Genomic DNA, 21,823 nt, shown 5'->3' with positions numbered 1-21,823 from the left:
AAAATTCATTTCTTATTTTGAATTCTCTTATGTTTTAAAAATGAAGGGAAGGGTAATTGAACTCTAGGAAAAGCTGATCTAATCATTCGTTCCACATCTCTGATTTATCACTGAGGAGAATCTCCTAATTAGCATTTTGACCTTTATGAAGATAATTTAGTGAATCTTTCATTAGTAGTAGATCAGGCAGGAGCTGTGGATTAAAATGCTAACTTTTTCTGATGGTACTAAGCTTAGTTTGAAAAGTTTTTTAAAGTTCCTATATTTACTTAATTTGGTGTTTGGTTCTCAGGTACCCATTGCTGATAGACTGCATTGTTGACGGAATGCAACTTAACAGACAATGCACAAAATTTCAGTCTGGTTCTTAGGGAAGCTTTTTCAAATCAGATTTCCAAGCTTGGTTGGACCAGCATTGTTTCTTGCAATACTTTTTGAAATAATTGTTAAATGTATTAAGAATTAATGAGATGCATCAGTACACACCAAAAGCCTCTGATCAGTGTGTATATGTCCCACTGAAGGCTTCAAAAGCAGTCAGTTGTGTCTTTATATGTACCATACACAGAATAGAGGAGGCCAGCTAATATTTTACAGATGTTTGTTCTCTGTTTTCATGTTCTAGATAACAGTTAACATGTGTCCAACCATTTCTCCTGTTAAGCAGTCTTTGTAAACTAATAGTTGTGATGCCAGGTTCTCAGAGTCTTCAACATCACTCAGATTATTAACACTTGTGGAGGCTCTTCAGCTGATACTTGTCTCAGCTCTACTTGTTGGCAATCAATGTAATACTCGTTCCCCACTCTAGGCTAAAGAGGCTGTGTGAGTGCATATTTCATGACTCCTGAGCTTTAGAGAAGTTCCTGGGAACTACAGACCAGGGAGCATGCCTTCTTTATAGGTAAGATGTCACAGTCTATCATATGAATTAAGAAAACTGGGAACATGCAGAAACAAGGTCTGTTGGGAAAAGGACATTATGATTCCAGTAAAGATAAAAACTGACTGAGCCTGCTAAAGTTGGGGCAGACCACAGTCAATAAACATGTAGGCAAAGGGAATCCAGTAGACATAATGCAGCTGACTTTGCAAAATAAAACAACATTGAAAATTTTCCATACAAAACATTGGTGAAGAAACAGAGTTGCTGTGGAAATGAGTTTGCAAAGTCACGAGGCAGCATATAAACTGAACATTGAATTTTACTTTCAATGCCCACAACACTAGAATTAGGAAGCACTTAATAAAACTAGTGAAATTGACTTGAGACAGATAAAGTAGTTTTCATAGTAGACAGTAAACTTGTGGGACTTGCTGTCACAGGAATTTTTTGTGGGGTGACAGCGTCAGCAGGTCAAGGAATTAGGCAACTTCCTGGACAGCAGGTCCAGAATGAATGCTAATAGTGCTAGACAGCAACATAGTCTCTAACAACCCTAATGCAATTATGTCTGCCAGAGAAGTATGAGGAGGATAGACAGCAGAAGCTGACCAGTTTTCCATGCTCTGTGTATTCCTAAATGTCATCTGCTAATGCCAGTTGAAGGGATGAAATAGATAGCCCATGCTTCTGAGACAGCAGGATATTCCTTACATTCTAATTTTGTAGGCAATATTCCTTCATTTTATGTTCAGGTACCATGGAGCTTGATCTATCATTTACTAAGTAACTCTGCTTTGCTGAAGGCCATTTTGTAGCACCTTCCAGAGAGCACTCATTACTCTAAAGATGGATTTTTGGCCTGACAGAATAAAAATTCTTTCATTCTGATGTGATATGGCACATCTGTGTCCCTGGAGTATTTATTTCCTTACTTAAAATATAGAAAGCCTCTCTGAATTAAAGGATAAACATCATTAGTGTCAAGACACTTCCAATGGAATGTCCTTGACTTTGTGTGATTCTAACTCTGTAGTCCCCAGTCAAGAGCAATTCTCTTTCAGTCATGAAACATAATCTGTAGTGCACATAATCTGTAAATTTATGCTTTTGATGTATAGAAAAAAAATGCATATTGACAAAATGCACTGTTTTACATTGGAGCTTTGTAGTCATAAGTAATAGGTTTTCTCTCAAGAAGTCTGTAGGCAGTGTGAACTGTGACTTACCTGGTGGGAAATGAGGGTGGGAAATCTATGAGGAAAGTATATAATTGGCCAATTCGTATGTAGTTGTAGAATTTCTTTGAAAACTGCCCATAGGACTTTTTAATTACCACAGTCAGGTGTCCCATATAATGACTGCAAGCCCCAGCAGACAGACATACTTTTCAGCAAAGAACCCAGCATTGTTTCCTGATCATAGAGCCATGTTCTGACTACTGACACATCATAGAGCAGGATAATGTTTATTCATTTATTTTAAAATTTTACCTCAAGGAAGAAATCTAATACCCCTTTAAATTGTAGGGCTTTGCAAGTACTCAAAGTTCAGGAGGTTGTGGGAACTGATGTATATCTTGAGTTGAAGCATGTTTTTACTGATGTGATGAACGCATGTATTTGTAATTCATAGTGGATGGTTACATGGTAAGATGCTAACACAATGACACATTTGCTTTTACTGTCAGTTAGACTTGCAGCTAAAAATGACATGTACAATTTTATGATAATTATTTACTGATGCTGTATAAAAAGTACCAAAAAAAATGAAAATGACCAAATGTGATCTTAGGATAGAACAATGTATTTCAATAAAAACAGAAATGAAGAACTCATGAAAACTGCTCTTCCTTTCTCCATTACACATTCCTGTGTAAATAAAATGGCTTGTGTCTATGGGGGTATGTGAGATCAGATAGTGATGCTAAATAATCTGGTTAATGTTGGCAAAGATCTGCTACTCTATCAACTCCTATGCCAGTTTTCTTCTTACAACTGTGTAATCCATTCCTGCATATTAGGAGATCAGACGTTTTAGGTTTTTAAAGGTATAGTTTAAAAGGTAGAGTGTTTGCTGTTTTTTCCTCTCTCACACTCTGTCAAATACTCATATGGACAGGGTGAGGGAGCACAGGCATGATATCTTTAGAATCTGAAAGCAATGGAAAATGGAAAGTAATGGAAAAATAGAGAAAAGTTCTACAGTTAGAATTAACAGCTGTAACCTCCACAATAACTCAGCAGATGAATAAGATAAAAAGAATTAACAAGAGGATCTTAGAATGTTTTTCTCATCAGTTTCTGCTGTAGTTTGAAATTGTCTAGACAGCTGTGAGACCGTTTTTGTTTGTTTTTCCAACAAGACAGTAGAAGCAACCAGCAAAAAGAAAAAAAAATCTCGTTTTAAGCTCTGGGCATGGAAAAACTTGCTCTTAATGTAGAAATGTTACATAGATGTAATTCAAACAGTAAGTCAGGGTAACGGTTGAAAATAAATTTGTATATGTGTGTGCATTTTAGATGTCAATAAAAATATTTGAAAATGAATGAATGGAAATTGGTTTTGCAAAATCTACTTAGAGTTCCATCTTTGACAGTGGTTTGCAACTGATATGCTTTGCACCTGAAAGAACAGACTAAAAGGAATTCTGAGGAAAACTGCTGCATTATTATTTCTGAAAAATGCATAAGGGAAGGTAAATGCTGCAAATACAGTGTTGTAATGAATGTGAGTGATCCCTTTTAGAGGAATCACAAGCCTGGGAGAAGTGGAGCATATCCTAGTAACAAACTCCAGATGGACACAGCAGAAAATGTGAAGAGAAATGGCACTTGGAGGGAATACCTCCAGAATATAATTAAGGAGTCAAGGAGTCAAACAAGATGAACCCCCCCCCCATTAACACCATTAAAAACTGACTGTGATTTCCGTATGTTGTAAGATATTTCACCAGCAGTGCCATTGCACACATGCAATCTATAGGAAAAGTGAATCTTGATGTCCACTTTTTTAGTATACCGCCTCCCCAGAAATGTTTTTTTCTATAGGAGTAATTTATTACGTTTTATATTAATAATTGAAGGTTCTAACAAATTCCTAAACCTCAATTTGTAACGTTGGGGTTTTCATCTGCTGATCACAGTTGTTTTGGAAGATAGGATCTACAATCAGCACAAACTTGCTAAATTAGAGAAATTGATTGAATTCCTGAAAAATAAGCAGACTTGCAGAAGAAAATTAGAAGGGTTAAACAATAGGTTAGTCACACAAACGTAGAAGAGAAGAGCTGTCTAGATGTTGTATCACACAGTAACATTCAGAGATCAAAAAGAATGAAGAAGATATTGGTATGGATATGTTTTTTTTGTTTTGTTTTGATTTATTTATTTTTTTAAGACAACAAAAGATCTAAAACAAGTCAGAAGACACCTAAAATAATAGTCTTTGAAAAAAAGCAAATGTCACTACAGATAATGTGAAGACTTCAGAAACATTTGGACTTCAGTGTGTTAGTTTTATAGAAGTGTAAACTATCCATAGAAGATGACCTTTGAAGAATACATGATTTCTATTCATAATTGACATGTTGTAGTGCTGATGGTAATGCTGTAAAATGAAAGATTCCTTGTAACTCCTATGCAGCTGAAATTAGGAAAAATTAACAGGAATAAAAACAAGCAAACTCATTTAATTAAAATTTACAAATTTTATAGCAGTTTCTACTTTAAGACAGAAATGAAAATTTTAGAGTGAAAGTTGAGAGGGAGAATGTAAAGAAATTTTGCTTTTCAGACTTCCTTTCAGGATACAAAACATGGAAACAAAATCCAGTTTATATGGGAGTTTAAAAATTATCTTAATCTAAATTAAAAAAATTATCTAAATCTATCTTGATCTAAAATATTAGATCAACCTGTATTTTACCGTGTTGGACTGAGTGTGGAGAAAGAAAGAAAAGGAGAATTTCCCCGCCCCCCTAATTAACAAGTGGGTGCTACAGCAGAAACAAAGTGTCTCAGATGCCCCACAAGACTCTGTCACGTGAAGAGGGAAAGAAAAAACTCTGCATGTAATAAGCGGTTCATTCCCTATTAAAAATGTGTAGACTTTCAAAGAGAAAGGAAAAAAATTTAAAAGGATATGGAGAGTAAATACTGAGCTCTGTTTGTTTCTGAAGCTCCCAATAAGTCTGAAACCATAAGACTTCTTAACTTTTTCAGAAATTTTATGATTGTTTTATCTGTATCACAAGATAAATAATAATGAAAATAAAAATAACATCTTTTATTTGGATTGTATGTTTAACAAAAGCTACTCTGAGAGGTGGAAGGCCAAAGAATTAGGACAGTACTTTAATCTTCCTCTTAGTGCCTCATCTTTCATACCTCTCTGAACTCAATACTTTCCCTTTTGACAGATTTTGAGCAAATCTTTTCTGTGACCTGAACTCTCCTGGGTGAGAAAATGGAAAATCAACATTCTGCTAGATTTTATAGATTATTTAAACAGACTTAATGGTATTCTCTTATATACCAGAAAAGAATATAAAAAGAAAACATAATGAGGTGAAGATGCTATACACTATCATTACATAGAAAAAAATATATATATTTAATCACGAAAATGACATTGCTATGATGGCTATTTGTTCTGAACTGAGACACTCTGAAAACAAACTGGATATAGAGTGTGAGCTATTGTTTGCAGACTTTTGAACAGTTTGGCAAATTCATACCAGAAATTCATGTACTTCCCAATGCTTTTTTGTCATAAAATATGCACTTTATAAAGAGCAAGTACTTAACTAATCAGGTTCACGGTCTTTTGAAGCCAGCCTTTATGATGCTCTTTCTCTAAAGAACAATTTAATTAGATATCAAAATGTCACCTGCATCGAATAAAATCCCTAAATACTTAAGTTAGAGCAGTATGTTATCTGAACTAAAAGGCATTGATATTTCTATTTCACACTGTTGCTTTAGAGAGTAAGAGGGAAAAGTCACAATACTTGTTGAGCACTAGAGAAAAGTTGTTGTCAGATAGCAATTTGAGTTGCTATCTGTTCATGAGAGAATTTCCGTCAATTTCACTGAGTGTTGTATATGATTTCAGGGTTTTTGACTTAGCGGAAAAAATAGGATTATGTTCAGTGATTAATGATATTAATGATTATAAATGATTAATGTTATGTTATTTATAAGATACAAAAAGAAATAGAAGACTAAACAAAAAAAATTACTTAGAATATACCCGAAGTTATGAGTTTATCACACAATAATGAATGCTCTGGTACAGGTGGGAAGATGTTTTTCCTCTGTTAACTCCTTCAGCTATGCCTAGATTTTATTTTATTTTTTAATTATTCATTTGTGAGCACAGCATTATTGTCTGTTATTGAGCATTGCAAGATTTCACTGCGTGAAATCAAGTGGCTGGGTGGGATATTGGTGTCGATGTAGTTATCAGTAAACCAGCACGAAAAGCCATTAGGTGGAAATGGTGAATTAATGTATTCTATTTTATGCTTTTAAAAATTTGACCTGAGGGTCAAATTCCATAGAGAGCAGTAGTCTTACAACACATGCCTAGTAGATAACCCATAGTATTCTCCCCACAAATTTGCATATCATAGAGAAGACAACAGACTTTTACAGTTGTTGAAAAGTGCAAATCCTTTAGAAACAAGTAAATAAGCATTTGCTCTTTATTCTTGAGACAGGCTGTCCTGGTTTTGGCTGGGACAGAGTTAATTTTCTTTCTAGTAGCTGGTGTGGTACCATGTTTTGGATTTAGGATGAGAATAATGCTGATAACACGTGGATGCTTAGCTGTTGCTGAGCAGTGCTCACAGAGACAAGGACATTTAAACTCCTCATGCTGGCCTATCAGTGGGTAGGCAGCAGGTGCACCAGGAGATGGAAAGGGACAGAGCCAAGACAACTGGCCCAGGCTGGCCAAAAGGATGCCCCACACCAAGTAATGTTGTGCTCAGCAATAAAAGTTGAGGGAATGAGGAGGAGGGGGAGACTCTGTGTGATGGCGCTTGTCTTCCCAGGTAACCATTACACGTGATGAACTGTGCTTTCCTGGAAATAGCTGGATACCTGCCTGCTGATGGGAAGTAGTCAAAAACTTCCTCACTTTGTTTTGCTTGCACACACAACTTTGACTTTACCTATTAAACTGTGTCATGCCTATGATTTTTCTCACTTTCACCTTTCAGATTCCCCCCCATTCCCACTGAGGGGGAATGAGTGAGAGTGTGGGGCTCAGCTGCCCACTGGGGTTAAACCACAACACAAGGTCTAGGGCCAAACTTGTGGAAATCAGACACCTGTCTCAATAGAGCAGCAAGATATTTTTTAATAAAACAAACAGCTTCATAATAAAGTAGAATAAGAATGTAATTTTAAATGCACAATAAATTTTCTTCCACTTCAAGCAAATGCTGACATTTTAAATCTTATTCACATTTACTATGTATTTTAATTACAGATGTAATTTAAGAGCCACTAAATATAGAGTCCAATAGAATTTTGATTGGGCACTGAGTGCAGAATGTGTTTCATTGTTAATTAGAGGACTTAAAAGAAAATATTAACATTTTTGTAAAGATACAGAATATTTTATCCTTTTTAATAAAGTTATAGCCTTTATACATGTATGTATGTATTTCTTTTCAGGCTTTCTGGATAACAGCTCAGCTGCATTTCAGACCAAAACCCATGGCCCAGTTTTTACATTGATGAAGCAAGTAATTGAACAGCAAGTAATAGCAATACAGCTGTAAATGTTTAAATTACCGTTGTGGGAGGATGTGTGAGGAGTAGCATGTTTGCTACAGAGAATCAAGCTCTCCCTTGTGACAGACAGAGAGACCAATTCCTTCTTACCACACTGTGTAATTCAGTATAACTGTCCTCTATCAGGACAGGACTGGAAGAATAAAAGTCCAATAAACCATTCTTGAAAGTAGGTGACAAGCAGGCAGGTATGTCACAGCCTAGAGGCCAGGAAAGGGTAGCTATAGGATGTGTTTTATTCCTCTGATTTTTAATATATTTTGTCCTGCAATCTGCATTTCTTTTATTGCAGCTGCTATATGGATGCACCTCCGACAGATTTCCTGTGGCTTTTCTGTGTTTATTTTATTTTTTTTCTTCATTTTTCTTGCAGTCTAGAAATCTAATTCACATGGACAGGATTAAGCCGTGTTCCCAAATCCATTGTGAGTTCCATATCAGCCAGAGATGAGCAAGCAAAAGCCAGGACTGTAATCCACACAGCTTGTCTGCAATGGTCGATAACTTCAAATGACCCCAGATCTGCCTGCCTTTCACTTCTTTCAGAAGCATGTGAACCACACTCCCATGCTAATCAATTGCAAACTGCCAGTTGATTTCATTGGCAGTAGGACTGGACCAATACATTTAAAATGTGGGTGGAGTGTGCAGTGAAATTACCTGTCAAAATCCATTTGTAAACAATCATTCAGTCTGTAGGGTCACTTGCCACCATAGGCGTAATTAAATATATCAAGCTCTTCTCTTTCATCTCATGCTGCTTTTTATTTTTATTTATTTATTTATTTGTTTTTCCAGCAAATACTTTGTTTAGAGCTTGTGGCTTGGTACAAAGTACCTTTTTATTCTGTGCTTAAAATAGTTTAATGCAAACACCTTCTAAACAAGGAGAAAGTATATTTTCTTTTTGTTGGTTGACTCTTCACAGTTAATTACAAAAATAAGTTTAAAATGTCAGAACACGTACACAAAATCGTGGAAATGAGCCACCCAACTTGTCTGTTTTAGTTGGTTTTCTACCCTCTCCATCCTTTTTTTTTTTTTTTTTTTCTTTTTTCTTTTTTCCCCAAATCCTCACTAGCAGTATTTTAATGAGGCTGTGTATTGCTAAAGGAAAGTACAGATTAGATCAGATACAGATACCACAGGGAGTTTGTAAGATCAAAGCTTACCCTTTCAAAATCTAATACTGCCAGGTTGTGCTGAGAAGCAGAGTTCCAGTTAAATAACAATATTGATTTATCTTTAAGGCACAGTATTTCCTATCTGTTATATATATATATATTTAACATTTTCTATAATGATTATTATATTTATTTTTATTAAAGGATATCATGGACGCATTTTTATGGATTTTTTTTGTCTAATTTTTGTTTTGACAGAAACTAGCAGCAGTCTCCTGGCTGACAGATACTGTTTAAAAACATTATTAAAACTGTATTCGTAGCAGCTTAACAGAGCTTCTCAGTATTTTTAGGAGTGAACCAGTAAATCAAAGATTTCATCAGTTTCATTCTTAATAGGGTCACTGTTTCTAGATAGCTTTGATCTGCATAGTCTGAAAAGTAAACTAACATAACCCTCGATTCTAAGACCTAATTTTAAACGTACACTAAAAGCATCTTAGGAAATCCTCTTGTATTGTATTGTAATAAGTTTGGTTTTCTTAAATGGATTTTTGCAGTAACACAGTATAAAATAGTTTTTTGAAAATTCTGGATTATCCATCCAGGACCATGAAAAAGTAATTTGGTAAAGTGCAGAAAATTCTCAGAGCTACTCAAAATGTGAAATACAAATGTTCTTTCATACAATAAAAGACCATTATAATTTTAATGGAATCTGCTGAAAGTAAAAATATGAAAGAAATAATTACAAGTTTTATGTACAGGGGACAATCTGAAATAGTGACACTGAAATGTGATTGAAAAGCAATTGTATTATATCATTCAATACTATTTTAACAAAAAGTAGAGAAAGAATAGTGTTAAAAGTTTGGGGAAGATATTATATATATATATATACATATATATATATATATATATATAAACTCTTCTTTCATTTGGCAGTGTATTTCTAACTTCTCTTTGTCCTTTCTATCTTTCTAATTTATTTGAAATAAATTGTTAGTGTACATAAATTTAGATTTACAAGGTGAAATAGACATTCTACAGTCAAGAAAATTGACCATTCTCAGCAAATTATCTAAATAAATGGTATGAAAAGAAGTACTTGTGAAAAATGTTTCATATTCCACAATGTATCTTTACAATTTAAGTTCCAATGTCAAAACTGAATGAAAAAAAAATTATAAGTATCATTTTTCCCCACAAATTTTAACCACTTCAGAATCTGAAGTGATACTCATTGATTCCTTTTGTCGAAATATTTTTTAAAATTCTTTTTTCATATTTGAAGTCAATGAAAAATATTAAGGTTATTATCAATAACCTGTATTGTACTGACACATGACGATTTGCCTTTTTTTATTATTATTTTTTTAAAAATAAAGTCCTTTTAATATTTCCTTTTTTTTTTTTCCCTTTCTATAAGTATCCTAGGTAATCACCTGTGCAAAAACAGTGAAATGTTATATAACCTTTGCAAGCTTGTGTCTGTGAATAGGTGTATGTTTGTGCACCCGTGTAACTGGACTGCTTAGGAAGCAGCTAAACTGAAGCCTTGGAAACTGCAGTCCTCTATTAATCTTCAATACAGATCCAGCAGGGACTTTCCCTCTACAACATCTCTTAGTTCTAGCTTGTAAGTACCATGTTTGATGTTTATAATTTGATTTATCAGTTTTCTGCTAGCTATTTTGACCAATAATGGTAGCAGTAGATTAATATCAGGAGGGACTTTTGACTTTTTAGAAATTAAAGACATAACCAGCATATTTTATGCGGACTATGAAGTGGTTATTTCTAGTGATCACTCAAACTGCTGAAAATCAAGCTACTTGCAGATTAAAAGTATGTTTTTGTTTATTTTGTTTTTATTTTTTTTCACTTAAGCTGGCTGAAAATCTTTATTGTCTATCTCCAGGATTATGTTTTATCCAAAAACCTACTGATAAAAATATATGCAATCATGTATCAAATCAAGAAGATATGGCAGATGCTCTGTTGTCTCCCCTCCATCCTCCTACTCCGACCCCCCCCCCCCCCCCCCCATTTTTTTTCTTAAATTCTGTAGTGGATGACTAAGGCAGAAGCATTAAGATACTTTCAGATAGTCCTACAAAATGTTTGGACACTCAATTTATTTAACAGAACTCAACAGATCATAAAAAATACTTCTGGATTTTTTTCTTGGTTTTGTTCAAGACCACCAAATATTTCACTAGTAAGAAAGGACAATTATCCTTTCAATTATCTACTTCTTCCATTTGCTTCAAATTGACTGTATGGGCAATTGATGTATTCACTGTTTGTTTTCTGGTTTTTGTTTGTTTGTTTCTCTGTTTTTTGCAAGGTTATGTTCTTTGCAAATAATGCATAATCAGCATGCATCCCTCAATCTGTACTATCAAGAGTTTGACTTACCTTTACAAATTTGTGGTAGTACAAAATTTAAACTCAAAGAAAGTGACAATATTGTAAAACACCAGTAATGTACTGAGGATCTTTATCCTTAGTGATTGTAATGACAAAGTGAAGTCATTAGATCGTATAAATGTTTAATCTCATTCCAGCCTAGTATGAAAACAAATTATCTACCTTCTGACTTGCTAAGTCCTGTGTAACAACAGAAGGTGTTCTGCCGGTGTTGATAGTTGTTGTGATAAAAGAAGTAAAAAAGTATGGTAGTTACTGGTAGAATTATGCAAAGGGAGTGGAAGAGTTCACTCTCTCTCTCTCTCTCTCTCTCTCTCTCTCTATGTACCTCTTGACAAAGTGGTAAGTAAGGAGTGAAAGATTCATTATAAATTGAGCTCTACAACTACTACAAAAATAGGGTTAAGTGAACATTTGTTTCAGTTCTGCACAGCTGTTTCTCCAGATCATGTTCCTGCTCCTTAATATTCATTGCTAGCAAACACTCATACATAGAAATTTTTGTTCAACATGAATATTTAGGAAATTGCTCTTCTTTAGTAGAATATTTAATTTTACATGCAAAATGCTCTGCATTCATGAACAATTCTACAGATTTGTTATTCATCAGTTACTGTTCTTCTTGTTCATAAGTTTCATTCCTTTAGTCATAAAACAATGAAACTGTCTTTTTAGCAATCATATGCAAATATTATTATTATAACAAATAATCACAGCAAAAAGATAAAAATGCAATAGGTTAATCTTTAATATTTTCAAAACATTATTTACAAAAACGTATTAAAATGTTTTTTTTTTTTTTTTTTTTTTTCCTTTTGAAAGCAAATGGCTGAAAAAAAATATCATTTCAGTAAGTTTGGTACATTTATTTTAGTACTGAATGATATATGCAGGGAGCATAAACATATATATATATATATTTTTTTTTAGAGAAATTGCAAGGCCAAAGATAAGACTGAAAGGGTTCAGCTGACCTATTTAACCCCTATAAAATCCAGAAGTTTTAGACTAAAAAAAAAAAATCTAAAAAGTCTGATATTATTGTTAAATATTGATTGATAAAATGACTGGATTTTTCTCCTGTAGAAGTGGAAATTTTCATGGAAAAATACATAGGACATAGGAAACAATATAGAGAATTATTATACCAATTGTTATCAATGGATGGAAAAAATACCTCTTTCCTCACTGTTTAAAGCATACAATGCAAAGAAAAATTTAGGAATATGTTTAGAGTGGGCTAAAAATAATCATAGAGTCACTGAATGATCATAAATATAGACTGTTGATTTCCAGGGTCACCTCCTTCAAAGTCAAGAACAGTCCATCACCATGTGCAGGAAGCCAAGCAAAAGTGGCAGGAGGCCTGCATGGATCAGCAAGAAGCTCCTAAGAAAACTCAGACATAAAAAGGAAGCATACAAGAGGTGGAAGCAAGAATGGGTGAGCCAGGGGAAATACAGAGGCACTGTGCAGCTATACAAACATAGGGTTTGGAAAGACGAAGTTCACATGGAGCTGAATCTGGTGAGGAGTGGCCAGTACTCTGGGAGACAATATAAAGTGTTTTTTTTTTTAAATATGCTTGCAGCAAAATGGAGGACCAGAGATAATATTGGTCTGTTACTTCATGAGGATGGTCATCACACAACTAGCGATATAGAGAAAACAGAGATATTTAATGCCTTCTTCACCTCTGTCTTCAACACAAAGGCCCTAGGACCCCTGGAACCCAGATATGGAGTACTGTGACTGCAGGAACAATAACTCCCAGCCAACTCTGAATTTGTGTTATTTGCTGCTCCAACTGCATGCATGTAAGTCTATGGGGCCCAGTGGGATTCATCCAGGGTACTCAGAGAACTGGCTGATGTTATTGCAAGACCTCTCTCAATTATTTCTCAGTGGTCTTGGAAATCTGGAGAGGTCCCAGTTGATTGGAAGCTGACATATGTCCCAGTGTTCAAGACGGGTAAGAAAGAAGACCCTGGTAATTACAAGCCTGTCAGTATCACTTAAGTACCTGGTAAAGTTATGGAGAAGATTGTTCCGGAAGTTACTGAAAAACCCCTGAATTACAATGTGGTCATTGGTCAACACAAAAATGGGTTCATGAGGGAAAAGTCCTCTTTAATTAACTTAATTTCCTATTATGACAAGGTCACCGACCTAGTTGACCAATGGAAGCCAGTTGTTGTAGTCTTTTTGGATTTCAGTGAAGCTTTGGATGCTGTTTCTCACAGTATCCTTCTGGACAAAATTTCCAGCATACAGCTAGATAAAAACATAACATGAGGGATGAACAATTGGCTGATGGGTCTGCCTCAAAAGGTTATAGTAAATGGGGTTACACCAGGTTGGTGACTATTTAGGTCACCATATTTAAGGTCAGTTTTCATAAATGACTTAGAAGCTGGACTTGAATGTATACTAAGTTGCAGATGATACTAAATTGTGTGGATCTGTTGATTCCCTTAAAGGTAGAGAGGCCTTGAGGAGATAAAAGACAAATTAGAGAATTGGGCAATCACCAAAAATATGAAGTTTAACAAGAGCAAGGGTTTGGACTACAAGATCTCTGGAGGTACCTTTCAGCGCAAGCAGTGCTCTGAATGCAACATGATTACTTCTCATATAAAATGCTCTTCACTTCAGTTGCTAAAACTGAGCTATTCAGGCAAGTCTAACACACGTGAGAGAGGATCTGAGGTTTTAGTTATTCTTTTTGCTAAACCATGCAGTGAGACAGATTTAGATTATTTTTTATTAATGTATCTAACTCCCATATTTGAGTGGGAAAGACACAGCATCAGTCTAAATGACAAAACTACACTGTATCATGTACTGTGGATGTTCCTGCTATGCAAACCCATGCTAATGGAAGTTGATATCTAAAGCCCCTCTATTCTTTCCAGTATATTCCATAAATTCTTTCTGGATTTGATTTTATTACCTTTCAACAAACTAATGGGTTCAGCACTCCCTCCTCTTGTTTTTGCTGGAAGTAATTACATGAGACTTTTTGAACTGGTGGAACAAAAAGTACCAAATAACACACAAAGCAAACCACTCACAGCCAGCAGCTAACTATACTCATTTATAGGTGTTTTACTTTATCAATTGTTTCTACTACCCTACTTCTAAAAAATGCATTGAATATTTCCATTTCTGTGTTTCTTGCTCCAGAAAAGTACACATTCCCAAACATGTATTCAAATGAAGGGGATTAACAAGTTTCTGTTTTTCTGAAAGCTGACGGAATCAAGATTTGTGTCCTGTACTTCACCTACAGCAGTACTGGGAATAAGACAGCGGAAGGATCTGTTATCTGACAGCAATTACATGTACATGCAGACAACCTCCTAATACTGAAGAATATTGGTAGATTTTGATATACTCAAAAGCATACCAAATTTTATCTAGAAGATTTTTTAACTAATATATTTCAGTCTGAACTCCTCTTACAAATTCTAGGTTGTGTAAGGAATTCAGGTGATCAAAACGAGTGACCTACTTTTGTACACACATTATGAAGTTTTTCATATTTGACATTAATGTCTGGGCTACACATGTATATATTAGGTATTTAATACTCCATTCTACTCAAGTTTTCAGACAAGAAAACTCATATGAATTCTCATTGAAAATATATACCATCTTTGCATTCAGACACACTATTGCTGTATGAGTATTTTCTCAATAGGGTAATAATGTAACATTACGTTATTTAATTTAGTGGTTATTCCAGTCCTTTTGCTTTGAACCATGTAAATGGACCAGTGGATACAGCAAGGGGCTGCTGTTGTCTTTCAGAAACTATTATCTTAGACATCCTATTTTGATACAGCACTCTTAAAGAAAAGAAAAAACAGAAGTTAGATAATCTTAAAAAATAACTGATGAAACAAGGAAAGAAAATGGAATGGCATGAACATATCCTTGAACTAAAAATAGAACCAAGAGACAAGAATGAAACATAAGCAGTCCAAATTTGCTAGTTTTGGGTTTTGTAGATGTGCGTGATCTATTCCTTCCCTGCCCCAGTTTACTGTTCTATGTGAAAGCTGGGTCCCATAGAGTAAAATATGTTGCTTGGTCTATCACATTTATAAATAATGAAAAATAACATGACTAGGATTATTAAGCAGTGTAAAGCAAATAAAACAATGAAAGCAGAAATAACTAGGTATCAGCATTCTTCCTGAACAGTTATTTCTATGAATTATGACAGCATAGCTCAGTACATCTCTACTTGGCAACAGGCAGAGACTAAAAATGTGTCTGTTTGAGCTTTTACTTTTGCTAAACAGTCTCTTGGACAGGGCAAGAATACCATAATAATAATAGAAAATCCATAGATTAACTATCTCCTTAACTGAAAATGTGCTCTTTTTATGGCACTCTGAAATATTTATTTAGTTTACTTATACAGATGATATGCAAATGCATTTAAGAATGCTATTTACAGCATTCAATTTATTGAAAAAGTAGTTCTAAAAGAAATGTTAATCATGAGGGATTGTAAGGCCTTACAGAATGAAGTCTGTAACAAAATCATAGAAAAAAAATGCAGTTACATGCAGAAATGTCAAAGTGAAGTTATCTTGTTTTCAGAACAGTAAGAATGGAAGAAATTTCCTGGGGTATTAAGTCCAGTCCTCTGCTGATTTACTTGCCCTGTTAGCCTTTTTCAGGTTCATTTAGGTGGCTATACCACACTTTATAGTAACACCTTCTCAACGGTTAACTCTCAGTTTAGACATCTGTATTTCATATCCCATGGTCAGGGTCCATTGCTCACTTTTTTCCCTCTCCGCATCTGTTCCCAGCAAGTTAAGTCATCACACTACAGTGAAGTCCCTGTCATGTTAAAGAAGAAGGTAGGCAGATAGATTTGGCAGGGTAAACTCAGCTGGGTGGGGACCAAAGGGACTCTATGGGCATCCCAACTCTGTGGGAAGTCCCAGCAGACAAAGCAGGAGTCAGTTGCCACCGATGTATTTGTTTTGTAAGTTTGCTGCAATTTACTCCATGGTGCATTTGTGGTGAACTTGTGAGAGAAGACTGGAAGAAAATCCACATTAACTACTTTGTGTCCCTGGTTTCCTAGGTCCGGGGACTATATGTAGTATGTTCACTTCAGTATAGCTATCATGCAATTTTGTTACGATCTTTTGTGAGGGGGTTTTTATCCCAGCTCATGTCATGAGTCCCATTCCTAATTCACACTGCCACTAGCAGCTGGGGCCTTGATTCCTTACAACAGGTCAGCTAATCTACAGCATCCTGGAGAAATTAATCAGCACTCTCTGCAAACAGGTTAGCTTTATGGTGGTCAGGTAACCATTTGGATTACCATGGTAGAATATGAGAGACTGGGCCTAGACCAAAACTGGGAGAAAAAACAAAAACAAAAACACTTCCTTGCCAACAGGACCACTGGCAGTTTTTATTATTTACTTTTGGAATGGTTTGTATAGATATTATACAACTTGGTCTATATCTATCCTTGTTTCCCAGGTTTCAAAGAGGTTTATTTTTACTGTGGCTATCTTGGTGATATTCTCTCATGATAATGTACAGGTGATGCACATATAGATGATTTACGCAGTTTGAAAACTACTTCAGTTTACACTCACCTCTTCGTTTAGCACCTTGTGCTGTCAAACCAAGCAGTCATGTCCTTGTATCCTAATGGATAGAGACCAAGAGACTTACAGAAGACTCACTTTTGAGATGCAGATTGTTGCAGGTGAGAATCCACTCTCTGCTTTCTGCTTTGGACTCTTTACTGATTCACTTAAAACTTTAGTGAATTTTTAAGGAAAATAAATCAAGTTTGTTTTAATAAAATGCAAAGATGGTGGGGGGGAGCAACTGCTTTATTTTGAAACAGATAAAGAGAACATAAAGTTTGTTTTCCTTTAACATGTTTCTCCTTTAACTCTCATTCTGGCTTGGTTTCAATGTTTTCTGTGTTCTCTTCCACTAGTGTAATAACAAGTCACTTATCTCTGAAGTCAATTCAAACATCTCCCAGGAAATAAGCAGCAGTCTGTTAGATAAATTTCAGTCTTTTATTTGCTGAGAAGAATAGTGCTCTAAGATGAAGTCTCTCATTATATCCTTTTTTCTTGGATGACTTCTGCTGAATGGAAGTTCAACCCTGGGTGTTCCTATAATCTCCAATACCAAGAGTGATTTGATAGGGCATTATCTCTTTTATCCTACACTGCACTGCTGCAGTCACAGTTTCAGTCACTTGCCACCGTCAGAAATTTCCTTAGAGTCTTGAAAGGGCCATGCAATCTTAACCATTGATTGTCTGCAAAGAGTGTAAAAGAATTTCTCCCTGACAAAGAAGTGAGGAAGATTTCTAACATCTCTGAGTATAAATGGAAGTACGTAAGTTTTTAATCATTGTAACCTCAGAACATTTACATGACATAGGACTGGATATCTTTAACAACAACAAAATCTTAAAGATGACTGCTTGGAACAGACAACTTCTAAACACAGGTGATAGCAGATGCAGTGATAAGGTCTGTTAAGATCATTAAATGAGAAATAGGTTTTGGAAATACTTTTTTTAAACAATTGCATGAAAACTCAGGTGAGGAAGGTGATTATGATTTCCTGAAGTGGTACTTTTATTTGTAACCCTGATCATTCAGCACATACCATTATAAACCAGTGGTTGTCATTTTGTTACATTATTCCTATTTAAAATTGGTACCACTTTTCAAAGCATATTCTCAGGGGTGAAAGAAGATGTAAAGTAGAAAAAGTAAAGATCAGAATGATATTTTCACTTCAACGATCACTAAAACCGGATTCTGTATGTTATATAAGGAATGATAGCTTCTATCTAAAGCAGTTATAATGTGATCATCTGCACCATCTAAAAATCTGATCTGGATGCCTACTTATTCTGAATATATTTATTTGATTAAAAACAAACAAGCAGATTGCACCTGTGGGGTGAATTATGTCAATGAAATAATCTCAAGGAAATTGGCATCCTTATTTCAGTGAGAGGCTTTACAATGAAGGATCAGACCAAAGTTAACATGAACAGATCTGGTGCACAAGTTGAGATGCTTGCTGGCATTTCTTTCTTTTCCTTCTTAGAATCATAGAATATCCCGCGTTGGAAGGGACCCATAAGGATCTTCAAGTCCAACTCCTTGCACCGCACAGGTCTATCCAAAAGTTTAGACCATGTGACTAAGTGCACAGTCCAGTCTCTTCTTAAATTCAGACATGCTTTCACAGATTTCACAGATTATTCATAAAACTTGAAAGAAGATGACAGAGTGACTTTACACTCATTTTTCTCACTTAGTGGTAACATTTTTGGCCCCAGTAACTATTGTCAGAGCCTGTGAAATAGGAAATGATTTGCCAGAATATAATGAGATGAGAGCAACTAAGTTGCTTTCCTTTTCAGTTGTCAGAATATTTAATCCCTTCAACTCATCTTGTTATATCTATAGTTTATGGACCAGTAATTATCAGGACAAGGAGGATTTATTGTACCCTGATACTGTCACTTTCAATTACTAATGATTTTTTTCTACTCTATCCATAAAATATTCAGGACATATATTTCCTTCAAAGAAGGAAAACAAAAACTTCTGAGCATAAGAAATAGTATAGCAATAGGTATTAGAAGCCCACTGGATATAAACTGGTTGTTAATTAGAAAAACTTTACAAACTCTCATACAAAAGAAAAAAAATGACATTTGCATTACCTCATTCATAATGAGGAAAGTGAGTCTGTGTACTTAACATTAAGTAGGCATTTATCTCTTTTAGTTGTCGAGCTAAGGTAAATACCCACTGACACTACCACTGCGGAGGCGGTTGTCTCCAGGACAAGTGTGTTCTGCAGCAGTGTGGGGGATCACAGCATGCAGGGATGTACCTGTATCAAAGCAGTACTATAGAGCAGAGGGAGCTGCCACCAGCAGCTCTCACAAGAGCAGCCAACGAGGCTTGGGCATGGCCAGGAGCAGCATCTTCCACCCCCAAATGTACAACGGCAGCCATCAGGGAGTGTGAGGAACCAGGACGTGGCACAGCAGGGTGCTGTCACTGCTGTTTCCAACAGCAATTGTAACCTACTCATGAGAAGTTCCACCATGGTGTCCACCCAGTAGAAAGCCATGTCCTCTGTGTCACTTACAGCCTTTCCAGCCACAGGAAATGATGCTACACAGATAAAGCTCCTAAGGGAGCAGTGGCCACCCAGGTCTGAAGTTGCAGGGTATGTCTGAGTTTTCTGTCAGCATCTGGCAGAAGCAGTGAATTCACTTGTGGGAGGTGTACCCAGCTTGAAGAAATGCTCAGCCTGGTGGCAGAGCTTTGGGAGGAGGTGGGCAGGCTGAGGAGTATCAGGGAGTTGGAGAAGATTGACTGGTGGAATCATACTTCACCATCCCTGAGGCAGACATATTGGCCAGCCAAAACACAATAAATGGAGCATCCTCTATGCCCTTTTCCAACAGGCAGTAGGTGGGGACCTATAAGCAGGGGGAATGGAAGCATGTTGCTGCTTGAGGTGGAAGGCGAACCCTTTCTGTGCCTATCTCACCTTCCTGGGTGCCCTTACAAAAAAGGTATGACGCTCTGGAACTTGATGGTCAGGCAAAGAATTATGTGGATGAAGGTCCATCCAGGTTGGAGGGGATGCCTAGGTTAAGTCAGCTCACCTCTCATATCACAATCACCTCCATCAAGAAAACAAGAGTTGTTGTCATAGGGGACTCCCTTCTCAGGGAGACTCCCTTCTGAGGGGAACGGAGGGCCCAATATGCTGTCTGGACCCAACCCACAAGGAAATTTTCTGCCTCCCTGGGGACCAGGTAAGATATGTCATGCAAAGACACTTGGCTGGTGTGGCCCTCTGGTTATTATCCATTAATGATTTTTCATATTGGCAGTGATGAAGTAGCAGAGAAGTCCAAGAACTTCATTGAGACGATTGGTTAAAGGATCAGGTGCACAGGTAACATATTTCTCTATTCTTCCAGTAGCAGGGAACAATATGAAAAGGAACAGGTAGGCCCAGCTGATTAATACGAGGCTGGTGCCACCAGCAGTATTTTTGATTTCTTGGTCATGGGAAGGTCTATGTGACACCAGGACTACTGGCTCCTGATGAGATGGACCTTTTTTGGAGAAAAGAATTTTTGCACAGTATTTAGACAGATTGATCTACAGGGCTTTAAACTAGATTTGAAGGGTGAAAAGGATAAAACCAGGCCTGCTGGTGATAAGCTATGAGACAGCATAACAAAATGAGAGGGACTGCGGGCTAATGACATCCTTTAGTCTGCTCCGTAAATTGCTGGTGCAATGTAGCACATTTGAAATGTTTCTACACCACTGCATACAACATAAGGAAAAAGCAAGAGGAGGTGGAAGCCTTGGCTTAGTCCCAGAGCTACATTACTGGCATAAGGAAAACCTGGCGAAAGGAGTCCTGTGACTGGCTTGTTATGATTGACAGTCATAGGCTCTTCAGAAGGGATAGGCAGGACAAGTGAGGTGGGGGAGTGGCACTGTATGTAATGGAGGACCTGGGCTTTACAGTTGGCAATGACATGGTTGGGGGCCTCTGGGTAAGGCTTGCGGGAAAAGCAAATGAAGGGAGTCATTGTGGGAGTCTACTATAGACCACCTGGCAAGGATAATGACACCAATGAGTAATTATTTAAAGAACTAACAGATACCTCTAGGTCAGCCACCGTTGTCCTTATGGGAGACTTCAACTTGCCAGATGTGAACTGGGAATATCACATAGTTGATACAAACAGGTGCAGGAAATTCCTAAACCACACTGATGATAACTTGGTACAGATATGAGGAAAGGTGCCTCCTAGATCTGTTGCTTGTGAACAGAGAGGGTCTTGTGGGAAAAGCAGCAATTGGTGGCCATCCTGGCCATATTCACTATGAAGTAGTCAAGTTCCAATGTTTGGCAATAGGAGGAAAACTGTCACCCAAACTTCAATCCTGGATATAAGGAGAGCAGACTTCATGCTTCCCAGGGAACTAGTTAGTAAGGTCTCCTGGGAAACTGCTTTTGAAGGTTTGGGGGTCCATCAGTGTTTGTCACTTTCTAAGTGCCACCTCTTAAGAGTACAGGATCAGGCAATTCCAAACTGCCAGAAGTCAAGTAGGTGGGGCAGAAGGTTGGCTTGGTTGAGCAGGGATCTTCTTCTAGAACTTAGGTGGAAAAAGAAAGTGTCTGGTGACTATAGCTGAGGTCGGTCGGCATGGGATGACTATAGGGATTCTGTTTGCCTTTGTAGGGAGAAATTTTGCATGGCCAAAGGTCAATTAGAGTGGAAGCTGCCCGGTACTCTGGGGGACAATATATATGTTTTAATGTATTAAATATATTTAATAAATATAATTTTTAATATGCCAACAACAGAAGGAGAACCAGTCTCACTTCAGTACCTGGTAAAATTATGGGGAAAAAGTATTCTGGGAGTTATTGAAAAACACCTGAATTACAATATAGTCATTGGTCACAGGCAACACAGTTTCACAAGCGGGAGCTCC

At 36.5% G+C, this 21,823-nt stretch overlaps 2 long non-coding RNA genes across 2 annotated transcripts; one reads left to right on the top strand and one right to left on the bottom strand.

Annotated features, from left to right (window-relative positions):
• Window positions 1-325: 325 nt before the first annotated feature.
• Window positions 326-12,685, top strand: LOC118176113. The gene is made up of 4 exons (XR_004755275.1): window positions 326-904; window positions 3,483-3,613; window positions 5,304-5,342; window positions 12,543-12,685. It is a non-coding gene; the product is annotated as an uncharacterized LOC118176113 (long non-coding RNA).
• On the bottom strand, window positions 2,473-21,402 carry LOC118176120. Its single transcript, XR_004755276.1, has 3 exons — window positions 21,262-21,402; window positions 3,792-3,800; window positions 2,473-2,483 (listed from the first exon to the last, which is right to left on the bottom strand). It is a non-coding gene; the product is annotated as an uncharacterized LOC118176120 (long non-coding RNA).
• Window positions 21,403-21,823: the final 421 nt, after the last annotated feature.

This window comes from Oxyura jamaicensis, chromosome 1, assembly GCF_011077185.1.
Source record: "Oxyura jamaicensis isolate SHBP4307 breed ruddy duck chromosome 1, BPBGC_Ojam_1.0, whole genome shotgun sequence".
Classification (NCBI taxonomy): Eukaryota; Metazoa; Chordata; class Aves; order Anseriformes; family Anatidae; genus Oxyura; species Oxyura jamaicensis.
This window is presented reverse-complemented; position numbering and strand designations above follow the sequence as displayed.